At 46.7% G+C, this 12602-nt stretch overlaps 1 protein-coding gene across 2 annotated transcripts in view; it reads right to left on the minus strand.

Moving 5' to 3' along the window:
• The window catches only part of LOC135920545 (SAM and SH3 domain-containing protein 1-like), a 324429-nt gene that overhangs the window by 55719 nt on the left and 256108 nt on the right, over nucleotides 1-12602 (minus strand). The gene's annotated exons all lie outside the window — the stretch shown is intronic.

Consider the following 12602-nt stretch of genomic DNA (forward strand, 5'->3'; position numbering starts at 1 on the left):
AATTGTAACGGCAGCCTATAAATTCTACACATACTTAGTAATTCCTGGAAGATCACGTTTGCTCGAGAAAAGTGCCCTTTTGGGAGATGCCGTTGCCAAGGTAACCCTAGTTACGCAAACAAACACTCAAATATAATGGCTATCGCTTCGATCTTTATGCATGAAACAGCGCGAAAAATTGGAGAAAAAAAAAAAAGCTAAGTTGAACGCAGACAGAGCTATATCGCTGGTTTTAGAGTACCCAGAAGCGGGCTTCTCCTCACAAAGACTCTCAATGTGGCGAAGCCGGATTTCAAGGGGTCTGCCACATACGTGCAGACGATATTCAACGCGCTGTCAAGCTTGCATTGCAAACCATCACCTGTAAAAACAGTAACAAGAGATTTTGCCTAAACTGTGAGTATAAAAGATTAAACAGCGCAGCTAAACCGTATTAAAAAAAAAACGTTCGACTACACACAAACAGCTTGTGAAAGAGATACAACACAGACTTCGTTATTCAACACCTATAAATGTGTTAAGGTTATTTAACGCCTCGTTAATTAATGCCAAATAAGGGATTATTTAACACCTTGACTCCAGGACGGCCCTAATACGGGACAACAGGTCTTCCTGTATTAATACTGTGGGACAGGAGCCCGCTTAATCTCTGTCGAGACCCAACGGCCTGCAACGCCACTCAACTAAACGTTCAACCTAACCGGAGTTTCACTAGACTCGGGCATCTGAGCAATTGATGCGTTTGTCTTGGAAGCTAAGCACGCCGTCTTGTAGTGCGCACTTGGGAAAAATTTAACCTGACGAAATAGTTGTGCACGCGTTTTGCTGACCTGAAAAAAAATATTGCGAGACACAGAACCGAGGAACGAATGTGAAGCCGCGAGACATCGCCCGCTGAAATGTCTATACTTTGTCCGTGTGGAGGCTTGAACAGACCCAAACTCTGTTGGACGGCACACGTTTAACTAGTATCGACTCCCCCCTGGTCGGGCAAAGCTGTGCACACAGTTCCCAGGTTTTTTTTTTTTTAACTCTACAAAAAAAAATGACACAAAAACAACAGCGGACGTCGCTCCCAAGAAATCTACTTCTCAAAATGATGTATGTCTGCAAACACCTCAAATGGAGACAAAGAAGTATGCAGGTTCACGATGACCAATAAGTGTATTGAGCGAATCGATACGTTGATCGTGAAAGCGGCGTTCAAAAATACAAAGAAAATCAGCGAGGTCGGTTTTTATTAATCTCTCTCTCTCTCTCTCTCTAAATACCCAGGCAAGAGCACGTGTTCATAGAAACTCTGTTGCCCACGACCAACGCACTGCCCAGAAATGCGCACCTCCCCACTTCCGAGAGATCATTCACGCAAACACCATTATCGGAATGATTATTGTTCGAGGTGGCACCAGCGGGTGCACATTGGAACGCTGACGAGGCACCCGGGGAACAGATACGCGTGATTGTGTAATAGTGATGCAAACCGATCGATCGTACTACCGACGGGGCACTATTGATATTGATAGTACAATCGACAGGGCACTATCGATAGTGAAAAATCACGCGGCGTAACGCGCACATAAACACTTCGACATAAACTAGGCGACGTTATCTTGTTCCTTATTGCGTTGACTCACTGGCCAAGAATTGCGAAATTACTGATAGCTCTTTCAATAGCTAACTATCGCAAAAATATCGATGGAAAATTTGTATTACGTATATGACGGCTCAAAAAAAGCTATCGTTCGTCAATTTACCGATGGTTTTGCATCCCTACAGTGCAGACAGAGAGGAGATGTGACCGAAAGCAAAGCGTGATCGACCGGTAAGTATGTCGCGGAGAATACGCGTCAGGGAAGCCCGAAGTCGAGAATGGCGAGCGGAATTATCTCCCGTGTTTCGCCGTGTGTTTCGCCACACCAACCGTCCATCAGTGAGCATATAGCGTAGCTTTCCGTTTAGCGAAATAGGCTGCCTAGAAAAAATAAGTGAACATAAGCTCTTCGACAGCCCGCATGTTTTAAGGATGTGTTTCAACGACCATGGCTGCGCATTGACGGCGTCGTCTGCAGTACAATGCGTGACCAGCAAACGCCATTTTTCTTAAAATTTCTTATGTGGTACTTAGGTGATGCTGTCGCCTTTATTGGCGCCGACTACTCCTTTTCACGTATAGATTAAAAAAATTAACTTAAACGCATTAAAACTAAAAGTCGAATCCAAATCATAACACAAATTCCAGTCACATAAAACGCCAGCTGTTAACTTAAACGCATTAAAACTAGAAGTCAACTCCAAATCTTATTAACACAAAGTCCACACATGAAACGCCAGTTGAAGTTGGCGCACTGTCCTAGTCCGTTTCTCCTCGTTGCCGTCTTTTACCGCGCTCAATCGTGTGCCGTCCTCTCATTTTGGGGCGATATGGTCTGCATGTAATGCGATGCGGAGACCAGCAGGTAACCGACAGTTCCTTAGAGTAACAGAACGAGTGCAAGGGAACGGCTTACGTGGTGCGATCAGACTCGTAAATTTGCAGGTATAAAAAAGAAACTGGCTGACGCAAGACAAGGGTAACTGGATATCGCTCGCACAGGCCTTAGTTCTACATAGCATGGACTGACGATCATGGTTCGCAAATAATAATAATAATAATAATAATAATAATAATAATAATAATAATAATAATAATAATAATAATAATAATAAGACGAAGAAGAGCAACAACAACAGCAGCAGCAACAACAACAACTTAACGAAAGCCGAGGCAGCATGGTAAGTGAAGCGAGCAGGTGCGAACTGCTGACCTACGAACACAATACCAATCCCGCACGCTACCGGTCAGCGTTGCTAAGGTGAACGACCTGGGACATGACGTCAGGCCGATAAGGCGAGAAAAGAAAAAAAAAACATAATCGCGGTCTAGAGCGCCGTTGCTCCTCAGCTCGGAAATTCAAAATCGAGGAGCTGCAAAGACGGAGCCGCGCTGGCTAAAGGCGAGCGCGCGGCTCACGCCATCTATCGGCGGGATAGAACACCACACCAGCGGCGTCGGGTGGCTCCTCCGTGCGGCGCGAAAATCGAGAACGACATGTGCTCGCTAACGGTTCTTGAAAGTTTTGTTTGCTGGATGTTTTATTTCGCGTAATTGCCTGAAATTAGTGAGCGATCAATCAGTTCACCTTTGCGGATACGAGAATGCAACAAAAGCCGCGCGCACCCACTTGAAGAGTTGCGAACTACTAAAGCTATTGCTGCTAGTTCATATTTATTCTTGATAATTCTCCACTGCAAACGTTAATGTCTATGTATTTCTGATTATTTTCCTATGTTTCTGTTACTAGCCTTCTTTATTACCATTCATGTCACGACTCATGCTTGGTCCTGAATAGGGCCTCCAGTATTTGTAAATAAATAAAAAAAAGGAGAGAAAAAGAAAGAAATGAGAAGAGAAATGAGAAAGAAAAAAAGAATTCAAGCGGCAGGCGCACCAGAGCCACTCATAGAGGAAACCAAGCCAACCTACGTGGGACACGAGCATTACAGACGAAAGTCTGGTACAGCTTTGCGAATCTCGCATCAAGTGCCGAGCCCAACCTCTCAAAAAAAGAAGAATTCAGCGCACCTCAAGCTAGATCAGGTTGTTTAACGTTAAGCATGTTTAAGGTTAAGTATAGTTGACTTGTTTGCAAACACCACGCCAGAGACAACCTTGCGCGGCCGTGTGACACATTTGTAAGGTTCCATCGAGTCACTCAGGCACGCAGTATTATAAGCGAAAAGCGGCCGATTCGAAAGTTCACCCGTCACGCGATCGCATGGAATGCCCCTGTGGCCGCGACCGCGTACTCTGCAGCCAACGGAAACAGGAACAACATCGGAGAGCGGCTGAACAAACGGGAGGAACGATAAAAGCGAGAACGCGGAAAACGAGGCATAAATTCCGTTCTACAGAACGCGATTCGAAAAGAAGAGAAAAACAAAAGCCCTGCAATGCGAAGTGGGCCTGTTGCACGCGCAGCCTGAAATACGTTATGGAAATAACGAAGGTCGATACACTCGAACTCATAAAATGAAAAGAAAGAGCAGGAAAGAAAGGGAAAGGTCCACCGCGGTGGTTCGAATTCAGTTTCACACAAAAACAGGCGGCGCCTACATCGACGCCCCAGTGGCCGCCGTTGCCTCTGGGCACACAAAAAACGGATCTCGAAAGCCACGTTTTTGTGAGCTGCACGAGGCGGAAGTAATTGCGGAGCCGGCAATACGTCATGTCCGCCACGCTTTAGACACTGCCTATCAGCGGAGAACTACGGCGCTGCGATCCCTCAGTTACGATGGGAATTACAGTTACAGGAACTATAGCTACAGTGGACGGATTTGTCTCATCTTCGCGCTTGTGGCTTCGAAAGTTCTCGTGACGTTTCCATTGCGCTTTACCTTTCTAAAAATTTCGAGCACTATTAACACGGCAAGACAATTTAAGTCCCCGCGCAACATGCGTAAACGTTGCGAACTGCTGCTGCATTGATATAACGCAATATACTTCGTTAAATATGCTCGTTTCAAAACTCGCGGAGCAGTTTGAAGTCTGAAAGGACGAAGTTCACGCAAACCCGTGCATGGTTACCCATGTAACATTCCCACGCTCTGCTGTACCGCCACACAAGCAGCTCCTGTGAATACAAGCGCCAGAGAGCTCCCTCTAGTGACTCGTAGGAAAAAATAGGTTAAATCGGTTCAACAAAGATTACATTCTGTCGAATACAGATGCCTAGTTCATACCCACAACCATTCTTTCAGGGTGCCTTCGTTTCATTTTCATACCTCTAGGTTTCTGTTTGATGTCCTTGCCTTAAATATACATTCGAGTTAGCAAATTACACTGTGTTCGTCACGTCCCTTACGCTGTTACTTTATTATTTGTGAACGAGATTATGTTACAGTGATTTCTTTATGACACTTATGCACGTGTAATTCTTCAGTCATGCTATACATACTAAGACATGTAATCGTTCCATGTTAACGATTTGTTGAAACTGCTGTCATTTGTGTTTTATTACGTTTACTTTGTAAGAGAGGTCCCATTGCAGTATTCGACTTCAGGACCTCCTTCTATATATTAACATCTTGTAATCTTTCTAATCGTCTCAATAAAAACCGATTCTGATTCTGAAGTAGCTGTGGCGTCCTTCTGAGCATTAGGTTGCGGGTGCGATTCCGTGCCGCGGCAGCTTGATTCCGGTGGAGGCGGAATGCGGATAAGTTTCTACATCGAGGTTCGTTCCGGGTGCGTGTCAAATGACACAAGTATTAACGTTAAACAACATTCCTGAACTTCGTTAGTGCCACAGGAAGGAGGCCACGCCTACCATTACGCTCGGCATTCACCCATGCCTTATAGTTAGTTTTTTTTACAGTTGTTTATCTGTAAAGAATGACTACGTGTCCTTTTAGTGAATGAAAAAGGGGAAATGGTCATCTACGCGTCCGTAGCGGGACCCCCCCCCCTTTTTTTTTTCGTAGGCCTTCTTCCAGCTTATGGGCTTGCGCAGAATTGGTTTGTCACAGTGCATTTGAGAGGAATCAAAAGGCTCAACTTGAAAAAAAAAAAAGGGTTTTCAGAATTTCTCAACCAAAACCGCTCCAACAAGAGAAAATACGTCGAATGTACGTGTCGGCACTGAAGTTACAATAATATAAAAAAATGAAGTGGAGAAAGAGAAGTAGAAAAAAGCTTTGCTCTGCCAGAAGTGAACATTTTTTCGGTCAAATCAATTGTAATAGAATATATTAAATTGAATACAACAAGCTGTGAGGTTTAAAGTCCTGAAGCTGCAAGGTCGTCCGTTCGACTCCCACCAAAGGTCGAGAGCTGGACCCTCAATAAAGGTCGTAGGTTCGACTGCCTTAACTAATCCTATCGAATTAACTTCACCCTGATTGACAAAAAACGTCTCGGCTTCAACTGCCACCAAAGGCCGAGGGTTCGTAGACTTTTTGTACCATCGTGTGGTCAAGCCGCCAACGCCAGATTTGCTGACACATGAGCCGTTTAATGCTTTCGAATTAATAATAATAAGCGAGTGAGAGAGAACGAGAGAGAGGGTGGGAACGCGACGTTTGCGGAAATGAAGCTGCCAGAGCGGAGCCCGGACAAGCGAGGGGGAGCTTGCCCATCAAACCCCGCCCTATTTCACGTTGGGGGCCGCACTTGACCAATGCGTTTACACGGCTATTACCCAACTCGCGCTGCGGCGCGATCAATCCCTCTGACGGAACTCGAGACGTTTAAAAGCAAGGTGTACCTGTACACACACACACACACACACACACACACACACACACACACACACACACACACACACACGCACACGCACACACACACGCACACACACACACACACACACACACACACACACACACACACACACACACACACACGCGCGCGCGCGGCGGTTGCGTTTAAAAGGAAGCCAAGCGAGGGGGCACGAGAGATGAGCTCGTATTATATCCCGACGTTTTCCTCACCGATCGACAAGTTCGATGTGTGGGGACGTTGCCAAGGAGGATAAAAAGAAAATTGGCGCTCTCGAGGCAACTTAAGAAGCGTCGCCTAGCCGCCGAGTTGCAAAGATGGCTCTCGTTACATGCGTTCGGGAGAGCAGGATCATCTTGCAAAGGATCGCAGCTTATCCCAAGCCACTGTTTTTTGTGCGAATACGTCAGGGACACGCGCTGCTTTTTCGTGTTAAGAAGACGCCTCCCATTCATACAGAGAAATCGGGAAAACAGTTTTCCAGGAAACCATCGACAGTAATTGTCAATGTAAAGGAACTGCCAAACACTTCTAGGCAGCCATTCGCTTCGTTAAAGGAATGATGCTCTTGAAGCTGTACATCTCTTGCAGTGGGGCAATTTAGGCAGCGCTTGTTCCGTCACGTAATTACGAAGGGAACAGAGCCGATAACCAGCACATCTCTCAGCGGTAGCGTAGGCGCTTATATATATGCAAGTAAGCTGGTCAAATGTGTGCTGCCTCCGGCGGCGCAAGCGCCGTTGTTGAAGGCGACTGTTACTCTCCTCTCCAGCAGCCGCCACAAGGCGAGGGGGCGAGTTTCACCGTCGTGACATTACCACCGAACCCTGCCGTAATCGGTGTTGCGAACGTCCAAACATGGTTTCAAGAAATGACAGCGCAGATAAAATAAATCATTTATGCTATAAAAATTTCTACAAGCTTTCTAAGTGAAACCGCGGGTCGTTGCGAGATTTCGAATGGTAGGCTTTTTCGATTGCGCTACATGAAATATGTCCTTGAAAAACTGTAGACAGTTCCTTTAGGTTCGTAGCGTAATTTAGGTACATACGTACAGCGTTACACCGCGGACCCATTGCATCGGGGCAACCGTATGCGTGGGCCAAAGGCGGTGTCGTTAGCTGCGTATGTTTATACACGGTAGACACGATAAATGGCTTACACTGTAAATACGCAGCACATTGATTAGTGCGTATGAATGGACAACTCATAACATTCTCTCTTTCTTTATCTCCCCCGCCTCCCTTCCTACGCGTAGGGTAGCCAACTGGACAAATTCTAGTTAACCTTCCCGCATCTCTTCCATTCCCGTCTTTCTCTCTATGCTCAACACAAAGAATTAGGTGCTTTTCTCTCAGGTTAGCAAAAACCTATACATCCACAAACGTTCGCAAAATAAAAGCAAAAAAAAAATCATTATGTCGCTTCGCACGCAATATACAGTGCTCTCCGATGCGTTGCTACTTCATTCTTAAGGAAGAAGGGCGCTCCCAGCGAACTCCATCTATCCCTGCCATGCCTCCGAATATCACCACTCCATCCAGCAGCTCCACTACAACAATCGCGAACGTGCCTCGTCGTAGCACCGGAGCAAACTGCACAGAAACGCGCGCGTACGCGGGCTTTTTATTCGACGGCGCACTTTTTCGCAAGACACGGTCCGCCAAAGTCACGAAGACCCTTCGCCGTCGCAGAGACGGCCGTCCTTGGACGTCGCCTCCGAAGCGCAACCGGCGTGGAGGAAAGGCCCCGCCGCTGCTGCGTTGTTGTGTAGCGTGATGGAGCCGAGCGCGATGCAGAGCGGTGGGGGAATGCGGCGGACGCGCGTCGACGATCAACGCTCACACGCGCGCGAGAGAAAATGGAAAGCCGTCGCGGTCGCGCCGCCTTCACGACACCACCCTCGGTGGCGGAGAGACGGGCCGCAGCAGCGCCAGCGACAGTTACGAGGTCGCACGATTAAACGTCGAGAGTAGAGAGGAATTTGTGAATTACTAGTAATAGATTGCGCGGAAACCATCACCGATGATTGGTAATGCAAGCGAATCGAGCGAGCGAACGAGCGAACAAGCGAGCGAGCGAACGAACGAATGAGCGAACGAACGAACGAACGAACGAACGAACGAACGAACGAACGAACGAACGGTCGAACGAGAGAGCGAGCGAACGAACAAACGAGCGAACTATAGAGCGAACGAACAAAACGAATGAACGAACTATAGAGCGAGCGAACAAACGAACGAACGAACGAACGAGAGAGCGAGCGAACAAACGAGCGAACGAGAGAGCAAGCGAACAGATTTCCTTGCGGAGTGCGATCGACCAAGAAAACGGACGAATGACGAACAGAAATCTACTCGCTTTAAGATATGCTACGGGGTTTAACGCGCAGAAACTGCACGGTGGATTGAGAGGGAGGAACGCCGTAGTGAATGAAGGACTACGGATTAATTTTTTACCAGTTCAATTGCTTAAAAGGACGCTAAAAGATAAACACTAAATCGGTTTAGACTGATGAAGCCTTCCTTCGAAATCTCTATTTTCGTTTGTTTCGCTGTAACAGATTGATTATTAAGAAATAAAAACGAATGCCAAAGTTTCGGTTTCCGGATTTCGCGCCGACACCATCTCGGCGCCGGTAGGCCGGCGTGACGTCACAATTTTTATTCGTATTTGCGCCCGACTGTGGCTCAGTTAAATCTACTCGAAACTTCCTAAGGTCAGCTTTTGATTATATTTCCGTCTTGTGCCCGGTCACGTGGTGCGCCCGATACCCGACGAATATGACACAGTTCGCAGTAGCAGGAAGAGGAAGATACAGCATCTCTCAAGGGCAAACGATATTGCGTTCCGTCATATACACGCCATGTCGTACTGCCGGATAGCAACGAGGAACGGGAAGTACAGGCTGCTCGAACATAGTGTTTTGTTTTATTTATTTTTCTGAACGTTCGGATGGCACCATGCCATTCCACCGCAATCCGTACACACGATGAAAAGTGCTCGAAGTTCCTTATATTATAGTCAGTAAAAAAAAAAGACCGACACGTAGTTTTGGAGTTGTATGGAAGCTCTACCACTTGCTTCTCTGCAGTAAAAAGATCACATTTAGCAAACACGAAAGTTCGGACACACTTGAAAGATATTTAAATTCCACGGTAAAGTTGGCGTCGAAATGTCGGACCTGGAGTCATTCGACGCTATCGTGACGTCATGACACAAAGCGCTGACGTCGTGGAGAAATAATGCTGGATATGATGATCTTGCTCATTAAAAAAAAGCAACATAGGATCACGTGTTCCATTTGCTGCGCTCGCGTGTATAACGAAGCGAGCCAGTGTATCGTGACGTCATGACATGCCGAAACCGAAGCTGGCTCTTATAAACAATTATTATATATATATATATATATATATATATATATATATATATATATATATATATATATATATATATATATATATATATATATATAGTGAAAGCTCGTTAATTCGAACTTCAATAATTCGGATTTATGGATAATTCGAACTGTACGATTTGGTCCGGCCAAGCTCCAAAGAAGTCTATGTATAAAAAAGTCCGTTAATTCGAACGCGAGAGAGAGAGAGATAGCACTTTATTTACACCCGTCAGAGAGTATGGGTGATCGGGTGAGACGCAGCTCTCCCTATCACCGTCTACCTCCCCCCTAGACGTCGGCCGGAATCAGTTGACTTCCGGCGGCGGCCTGGGCTTGACGGATGGCCTGTTTTTGGGCTTGCTCTTCCTGGCTATGGAGGGAGGATTCCCATGACTCTCTGTTTCCATGTAGGCCATTTAGGGCTGGGCAAGCCCAAAGCATGTGATTTAGCGTTGCTATGCCTTCACAGTTTTTACATTTTGGAGAGTGCACCTCAGGATGCCATTTGTGCAGGATATACGGGTTTGGGAAGGTACCTGTCTGCAGTTTTCGCCATATTACCTCTTCCTGCTTTGTGAGAGATCTATGGGGGGGAGGCAGAGTTCTCCTCCCCATTCTGTAGTGTTCTAGAACTTCTCTGTATGTGGTTAACTCTCGCTTTTTGGACAGGAAGTAATCTGCCTGCGCTGGGGCCCGGTGTGTGAGTCCTCGGGCGACCTCATTGGCGATCTCGTTCCCTGTGAGTCCACTATGAGCGGGTGCCCATATTATCCTAATTAGGTCGTTAGGTACGTTCTCCTTGCCTGCTTGCAGAATTTTGCCGGCCTCTTTGGAAACCTTACCTTTGTCATAGGCTTTGATTGCAGTTTTAGAATCGGTGATGACTATTCTAGTTGATGGGTATGTGATTGCCAGGGCAATCGCCGCCATCTCTGCCTCATCTGGTGAAGAGTGTCGTACGCTACAGCTAGAGACTAGCTCGCCTTTGTCGCTCACTACTACTGCAGCATAATGCCCTTCTGGGTATTCTGCCGCATCGGTGTACACTACCCCTTGTTTTTGGAGGAGGGAGCCTTGGAGTCTTTGGACCCTGCTTCTCCTGCGTTCCTTGTTGTGTATGGGGTGCATGTTTCTTGGGATAGGGGTTATTCTTAACTTGTTAGCAATTTCTTTGGGGATGACGGTTATCCTATCACGTGATTCTGGGTTTTGATAGCCCAGGTTTCTGAGGATGGATCGGCCCGTTTTGCTGCCAGTTAGTCTGATATATTGTGCCGTGAGTTTCGCCTCGCACATTTCCTCTAGGGTGTTCGACACTCCTAGGTTCAGAATCATCTCGGTTGATGTGCATGCTGGTAAACCTAGTGCTGTTTTGACACCTTTCCTGATGAGAATGTCTACCTTGTCTCTCTCTGCTTTAGTTGTTTTTAAGTACGGGATAGCGTAGGTGATTCTGCTAATGATGAAAGAATGAACGAGCCTAAGTAGGTTTGCCTCTTTCATCCCCGCGTTTTTGTTTGCTATCCTCCTGAGAAGCCTGCATGTTTGGTTGGTCGTGGCTTCTAGTCAGTTAATTGTTTCGGTGTTTCTCCCATTTTGTTGTATCCACATACCCAGTATCCTGATCTTGTCCACCCTTGGTACCGGGGTGTTGTTGACCAGGAGCTGGATATTGACCTGCTGCTTGCCCATGATGAGCATCTCCGATTTTTCCGGCGAGCATTTTAGCCCTATGGGTCTCAGATAGCATTCCGTTTCCCATATTGCCCTTTGTAGGGTGCCTTCTATTTGGCCATCGCTCCCCCCTCTGTCGACCCAAAGGGTGAGGTCGTCAGCATAGAGTGTGTGGCAGAGGCCTTCTATCTTTCTGAGTCGTTCTGGCAGCCCGATCATTGCAATGTTGAACAGGGTAGGGGAGAGCACTGATCCCTGCGGTGTTCCCTTGTTGCCTAGCTTAATGTTTTTTCTTATTGTGCCCCCGATTTCTATGTTCACCGTTCGGTCCGTGAGGAAGCTTTTGATATAGTTGTATAGCTTGCTTCCAACATTTAGGTGACTGAGGTGTGACAGGATCGCTCTGTGTTTGACGTTGTCAAATGCTTTGCTGACGTCCAGTCCGACTATGACTCTCGAGTCGCTAGTCTTCCGTTCCAATACTTGTTCTTTGAGTTGTAGCATGACGTCATTTGTGGACAGTTGTTGTCTGAAACCAATCATGCTGTCTGGGTAGAGTTCCTTACTTTCCAAGTAATCGTTGAGCCTATTCTGTATGACGTGTTCCATGAGCTTGGCTACACAGGAGGTTAACGATATTGGCCTAAGGTTCTCAAGTTTGAGTTCCTTTCCTGATTTGGGGATGAGGACTAGATTTGCTGTCTTCCACTCCCCGGGTATCTCCCCCCGTTCCCAACACTTTTGAAAGAATGCTGTCAGTTGCTGGAGGGAGTTGTCATCGAGGTTTCTAAGCATCTTATTGGTGACCCCATCTGGGCCAGCCGCGGTTTTTCCGCTGAGCCTGTTTAAGGCAGCTTGGACCTCTCTTAAGGTGATTGGTTGGTCCAGCTCTTCGTTGTTTTCGCCACTGTAGTCGGGCAATGTTTCGGTGTTTGTTTCTCCTATGTACCTGTCTTTAATCTGGTTTATCATATCCTCCTCCGACCCCTGGAAATTGTGGGTTAGTCGTTGCATTTTTCTCCTGGTCTCAGCTTTGGTGTTGTCTGGGTCTAAGAGGTGTCTCAATAGTTTCCAGGTGGTGACGGAGCTTAATTGACCGTCTAGTCTATCGCAGATGTCGTTCCAGTGTTGTCTATTTAGGGTTTGGGCATGGCTCTCAATTTCCTTGTTGAGAGCTGCTATTCTTCTTCTCAGGTTACGGTTGCCCCTTTTTTG

This window comes from Dermacentor albipictus, chromosome 5 (genome assembly GCF_038994185.2).
Source record: "Dermacentor albipictus isolate Rhodes 1998 colony chromosome 5, USDA_Dalb.pri_finalv2, whole genome shotgun sequence".
NCBI classification, from domain to species: Eukaryota; Metazoa; Arthropoda; class Arachnida; order Ixodida; family Ixodidae; genus Dermacentor; species Dermacentor albipictus.